At 46.1% G+C, this 6,471-nt stretch overlaps 1 long non-coding RNA gene across 1 annotated transcript; it reads left to right on the top strand.

Annotated features, from left to right (window-relative positions):
* The first annotated feature begins 501 nt into the window (after positions 1-501).
* LOC146042815 (uncharacterized) lies at positions 502-2,646 on the top strand. The gene is made up of 2 exons (XR_014464025.1): positions 502-1,255; positions 1,329-2,646. It is a non-coding gene; the product is annotated as an uncharacterized LOC146042815 (long non-coding RNA).
* Positions 2,647-6,471: the final 3,825 nt, after the last annotated feature.

Raw genomic sequence — 6,471 nt, 5'->3', positions numbered from 1 at the left:
CGAGGCAAGCAGAATGTGGCCCTATGTGTGTAAGAGCGGTCAGCAAAACAAAATCTATTGTGGGAAGCATAGGGCCTGTGAGCCTGGTTCAGAGGTGGATGCTATGTATGTATGTATGTATGTATATATATACATATATGTATGTATGTATGTATGCATGTGTGTATGTATATGTATGTGTGTGTGTGTGTGTGTGTGTGTATGTATGTATGTATGTATATGTATGTGTGTGTATATGTATGTATGCAGGGCCGGCCACTGGAGGGCGGCAGTTCGCCCCTCGCCCCCCGTGCAAAGGGGGTCCATGCCGGCTTCTGACAGGAGCCTGCAGTGGTGTCCTTGCTGCGCGGGTACCTGCGGCGCTGAGTATAAAGCTGGCGGCGGTGGGGGTCCCTTCAGTGAATAAGAAATAACTAGCGATATGCGGCGGCGCGGGAAGCGCTTCTGTTTTTAAAACATTGGCCGCACGGCGCACGCTGATTGGCTGAGATTCACGCTGATTGTGCAGTTCTTGATTCTTATGTATTTATATCTACAGAAATATACAGTTACCATCTCTACTGGCAGCAATGCCGTGTGCAACTGTGCCCGCCATCGTACAGTTAGATTTACGGGTCTGCAGTAAGGGTTTCCGGTACTTTCATGCATGCGGAATAGCAAAACTAAATATCAGTATATGGGCCACCTCCGAATCAGGCCCATTGACAATGGTAGATCTCTGCTAAATATGTGAACTAAAAGTAGATCCCGCATACCTCCCAACATGACCCATTCCAGGAGGGACAAAATGCTCTGCTCCTGGACTTGCTGCCAGTGGTAGTTGTAGAGGTGGGACTGCACCAATGTCACAAATTCAATAAGGGGAGCCACACCTGCCAGTGAGTCCAGACTGTGGTGTTTAAGGTGGCAGTTGGTGGGGCTCCCCTATCTGAATTGTGGACTGTGCTGCAGCCCTGCAACTGCCACTGATATGAATGTCCAGAAAGAGAGCATCTTGTCTCTCCTGGAATGGGTTATGATGGGAGGTCACCCCTGCTAGAATACAATGTAATTACAGTGAAAATTGTGTTCATATAAAACCTCACATTACCAAAGATTTATAGGGAAATCCTGCCATCAAATAATACATTAGATTCTGATGTGAATGTAATATTTAAAGTGAGAAGTTAAATCACATTTCCCTCAGATCAGCCATGCAAAAGATAAAGGAGCTGTGATGTCATAATGGGCCTCAAACCACAAACTGGCCAATCAGGTGGGGTCTGTGAGGTCATAGTGATGTCATAATCAGGGCTATACTGAGGCTGTCTCACTCATTCACCTCACAGAACTCCGGGCAGTGCGCATCTCACCAGCAGGAGGACATACTCACATAAGGTTAGTGACTGGACAGAGATAAGGGCAGTTTAGCACGATGCGGCGGTAGACTCGGAGCGTGACTACTGTAATATATGACTGATCACCTGACCGACAGGACAGTATTGGATAATAACAAATCTCCCACCTAGGGGGGCAGTACTAAGCAGCCACTAGGGCTGTGCCTGGGACACCTAAGGGCGGTGTCTGGATGGCGCTGGATAAACCCTGTATGGAGCGGTTAGGACGTGTCGCAAGGCACAAATGTGTCCTACTATGCTGCATCAAGTCCCCGTACGGATCCCTACTTATTAATGTGCAGAGGTGGGAGAGATGTATACGGTGCTGTACCCATTACTTTGTTATTATCTGATACTGTTGTTATAGCTTTATCATAGTTTGGGCTCCATGTAAGAGTGATACTAAATTCTGGCAGCATATTGTGTTTAGTGTCAGTGTGATACACAGGATATGCCGCTGGTATTTACCATCACGCACAGTATCTTTCCAGCGAGGACCAGCGGTGTCCCCTCCTCCGCTGTATCCTCTGCTGTGTTGCCAGCAGCCTGTTGGCAATGGGTTACTGACTAATGCACATACATGACGGCCGTCTGTGTATGTGTATAGAGATCAGACCCGGTGGGGACATAGGAAACAGAGTTAGAGCTGTCCTATATATATCATTGCAGCCCTAACCCCTTATAGCACCAGAGACGAGTCCTAAAGGGGTTCTGGCTGATTCTTACATGGAGTCCTAATACTAATGGGTAGCTAGCTACCTTGTCTCTTTCCCCCTACCTTGTCTCTCTCACCCCCTACCTTGTCTGTCTCGCCCCTTTTACCTTGTCTGTCTCTCCCCCCTACCTTGTCTCTCCCCCCATTACTTTGGACATGCGCGTGCCCCCCGGTGCCATCGGGTGCGTTCTTCATCATCTGGGAAAAAAGTTAAAATACAGATTTGGGGTGACAGAAGGGATGACGGGTTATATAAGGTTAGTGGGTGGGTGGTTTGGGCAAACTCTGCAAAGTCTCTTAATGCCTAGAGGGACGGGCAGTCCGTCAGCCATGGGTCCCCAGAGGTTTCCCCCACAGGGGGTTTTTCCTCTCCTGAGTGCTGATGGATGACTCTTCATGAGTCATGTGGCTTCCACCATCTTGTTCCTCTTATAGGACAAGTGTGTAAGAGTTCTGGAACAATCCTGTTCCAGTATTCTCTATTTTATAATGCAGAGCAAAAATAATATATACATTTTACTTAAAATAAAAGTTTGAATTTATTTATTAAATATATTTTGTATGAATTTGTCTTTATTTATATTAACCCCTTCCCGACAATTGACGTACATTTACGTCATGGTCGGGAAGTACTTCCCGACACATGGCATAAATGTACGTCATGCCTTCTAACTGTCACTGCGTCTATAGACGCAGTGACAGTTAGGTGATGTCTGCTGTCCCTGACAGCAGACACCCCCCCTCGCCGCCCAGGGGGGGCAGGGGTGCCCCCCCCGGTCGGCGATCGCTGTGATTGGCTGTTCAAATCTGAACAGCCATTCACAGCGTTTCCTGTGTTACCGGCGGCTAAGCCGCTCGGTAACACAGGGATCGGTGGTGATCGGTGCTGTCAAGTACAGCACCGATCACCACCGATGTGCAGCCCCCCCCTCGCACCCGCCGGGCACTCACCGCAGCAGCAGCAGCAGCTTCCCCGGCTCCCCCGGCAGCAGGCAGCGCAGCAGCGCTGCCCTCCTCCCTCCTCCCCCCTCCCCCCGCAGCAGCAGCAGCAGCAGCATCAAGCTGCCCAGTAAAAATAAGTATATGTAGTGAATAAATATATATATATAGGTACTTCCCGACCGAAGACGTATATATACGTCATGGTTTTAAACTGTCACCGCGTCTATAGACGCGGTGACAGTTTGGAGATGTCTGCTGTCCCTGACAGCAGACATCCCCCCTCGCGGCGATCGCTGCGATTGGCTGTTCAAATGTGAACAGCCAATTGCAGCGTTTTCTGTGTTACCGGCGGCTAAGCCGCTCGGTAACACAGTGATCGGTGGTGATCGGTGCTGTTAAGTACAGCACCGATCGCCAGCCCCCCCATCCCACCCGGCAGCCCCCCCTCCCTCCCACCCTCCCGGCTGCCGCAGCGCCAGCACCCCTCCCAACCCCCCACCAGCCGCAGCGCCAGCCCCCCTCCCAAAGCTGGTGACCAAAATGGGGTCACATGTGGGGGGGTTCCACTGTATTGGTGCTTCGGGGGTCTTGCTAATGCGACATAGCACCCACCTTCCATTCCACCTCCAAAAATCACTCCTTCCCTTCTGAGTCCTGCCATGCACCCAAATGGTATTTTTGGGTCACATATGAGGCATTGCCGTACTCGGGAGAAATTGGGGCACAGATTTTGGGGTGCTTTGTCTCCTTCATTCCTTGCGAAAATGAAAAATTTTGAGCCAGAACTGCATTTTTGTGTAAAAAATTACATTTTTTTACACAAAAATGCAGATCTGGCTCAAAATTTTTCATTTTCACAAGGAATGATGGAGACAAAGCACCCCAAAATCTGTGCCTCAATTTCTCCCGAGTACGGCAATGCCTCACATGTGACCAAAAAATACCATTTGGGTGCATGGCAGGACTCAGAAGGGAAGGAGTGATTTTTGGATTTTGCAGCACAGATTCTGGTTGAATGACCCCTGAAGCACCTATACAGTGGAACCCCCCCCCACAAGGGACCCCATTTTGCAAACTACACCCCTCAGGGAATTCATCTAGGGGTATAGCGTACATTTAAAACCCCCAGGGGTTTCACCAATTGTGGTACAACTGGGCTGTGAAAATGAAAAATTACATTTTTTTACACAAAAATGCAGTTCTGGCTCAAAATTTTTCATTTTCACAAGGAATGAAGGAGACAAAGCACCCCAAAATCTGTGCCCCAATTTCTCCCGAGTACGGCAATGCCTCACATGTGACCAAAAAATACCATTTGGGTGCATGGCAGGACTCAGCAGGGAAGGAGCGATATTTGGATTTTGCAGCACAGATTCTGGTGGAATGCATGGTGGGTGCTATGTCGCATTAGCAAGACCCCCGAAGCACCAATACAGTGGAACCCCCCCACAAGTCACCCCATTTTGCAAACTACACCCCTCAGGGAATTTATCTAGGGGTATAGTGTACATTTCAAACCCCCAGGGGTTTAACCAATTTTGATACAACTGAGCTGTGAAAATGAAAAATTAAATTTTTTCATTTTCACAGCCCAGTTGTATCAAAATTGGTGAAACCCCTGGGGGTTTGAAATGTACACTATACCCCTAGATGAATTCCCTGAGGGGTGTAGTTTGCAAAATGGGGTGACTTGTGGGGGAGGTTCCTAACTTTTAGCATCTTATGGTGCCTAGAAACCTACATGGTGCCTAAAAAAATAATCTCATAAAAAGGAGGCTCCAAAATCAAGTAGGTGCTCCTTCTATTATGAAGCCTGTGGTTTGGTCAACGTGCACACTAGGGCCACATATAGGATATTTATGAAAACAAAAGAATTGGGGGAATCAATTTTTAGTCACATTTCTCTAGTAAAATCTACTGTGTTCGTTAGAAAAATGTATTAAAATTGAAACTCTGCAAAAAAAAAGAAATTTTGAAATTTCACCTACACTTTGTTTTAATTCCTGTGAAACACATAAAGGGTTAACAAACTTCCAAAATGCTGTTTTGAATACTGTGAGGGGTGCAGTTTTTGAAATGGCATCATTTATGGGGGTGTCTCACATACAAGTCCCTCAAAGTCACATCAGAACTGAACTGGTCCCTAAAAAAATCAGTGTTTGAAATTTTCTTGAAAATTTGAGAATTTGCTATTCATATTTGAAGCCTCCTAGTGTCCAAAAAAATGAAAAGGAGGTTGAAATAATGATGGCAACATAAAGTAGACATATGGTCTTTGTTAGTTATTAACTATTTTGAGTGGTATGTTTATTTGTCTCTCAAGCAGAAAATGTGACATTTTGCAAATTGCAAAATTTTCCATTTTTTCACGACATTTTGGTATTTTTCACAAAAAAACACAGACTGTATCGACCCAAATTTACCACTAACTTGAAGTACAATGTGTCACGAGAAAACAATCTCAAAATCACTGGGATAAGTAAAAGCAAAAAAAAGTTATCCCCACTTAAGTGAAACATGTCAGATTTGAAAAAAATGGCTCTGTCAGGAACGCAAAAACTGGCTCTGTCAGGAAGGGGTTAATAAATGCTCCAAAAGGTCAGGAGGTCGCAGTGAGGGCTGGTGGGTAAATGAGATTAGAGGTGGTAATGGAAAGTAAATGGAGTAGGCTTACACCCTGATCACTGAGGTGACCATACAAATGGGAGGGGCGTATGGAGTAGGCTTACACCCTAATCACTGAGGTGACCATACAAATGGGAGGGGCGTATGGAGTAGGCTTACACCCTGATCACTGAGGTGACCATACAAATGGGAGGGGCGTATGGAGTAGGCTTACACCCTGATCACTGAGGTGACCATACAAATGGGAGGGGCGTATGGAGTAGGTTTACACCCTGATCACTGATGTGACCATACAAATGGGAGGGGCTTATGGAGTAGGCTTACACCCTGATCACTGAGGTGACCATACAAATGGGAGGGGCGTATGGAGTAAGTTTTCACCCCGATCACTGAGCTGACCATACAAATGGGCGGGGCTTATGGAGTAGGTTTATACCCCGAACACTGAGGTAACCATACAAATGGGCGGGGCTTATGGAGTAAGTTTACACCCCGATCACTGAGCTGACTATACAAATGGGCGGGGCTTATGGAGTAATGAATCAATGCCTCCGACTAATATGTGCTCAAGGTTTGGTAGGGAAACATTATATTTGTATGTGTTGTATGTGAATAATGCAAGTCGGTTATATGATATATGGGTTATTAACTCCTGATAAATAATAATAATAATAATAATATATACAAATAAAAACAAGATTTAACAAAGGAAGAAGAAGAAGAAGAAGAAGAAGAAGAAGAAGAAGAAGAAGAAGAAGAAGAATTATATTTCTACAGTATTTTTCTCCAATTCGGCACAGGACACGTTACAGA

This window comes from Crinia signifera, chromosome 19 (genome assembly GCF_055691185.1).
Source record: "Crinia signifera chromosome 19, ASM5569118v1, whole genome shotgun sequence".
Taxonomy (NCBI): Eukaryota; Metazoa; Chordata; class Amphibia; order Anura; family Myobatrachidae; genus Crinia; species Crinia signifera.
The sequence above is the reverse complement of the archived record's forward strand: the minus strand, read 5'-3'. Positions and strand labels throughout refer to the sequence as shown.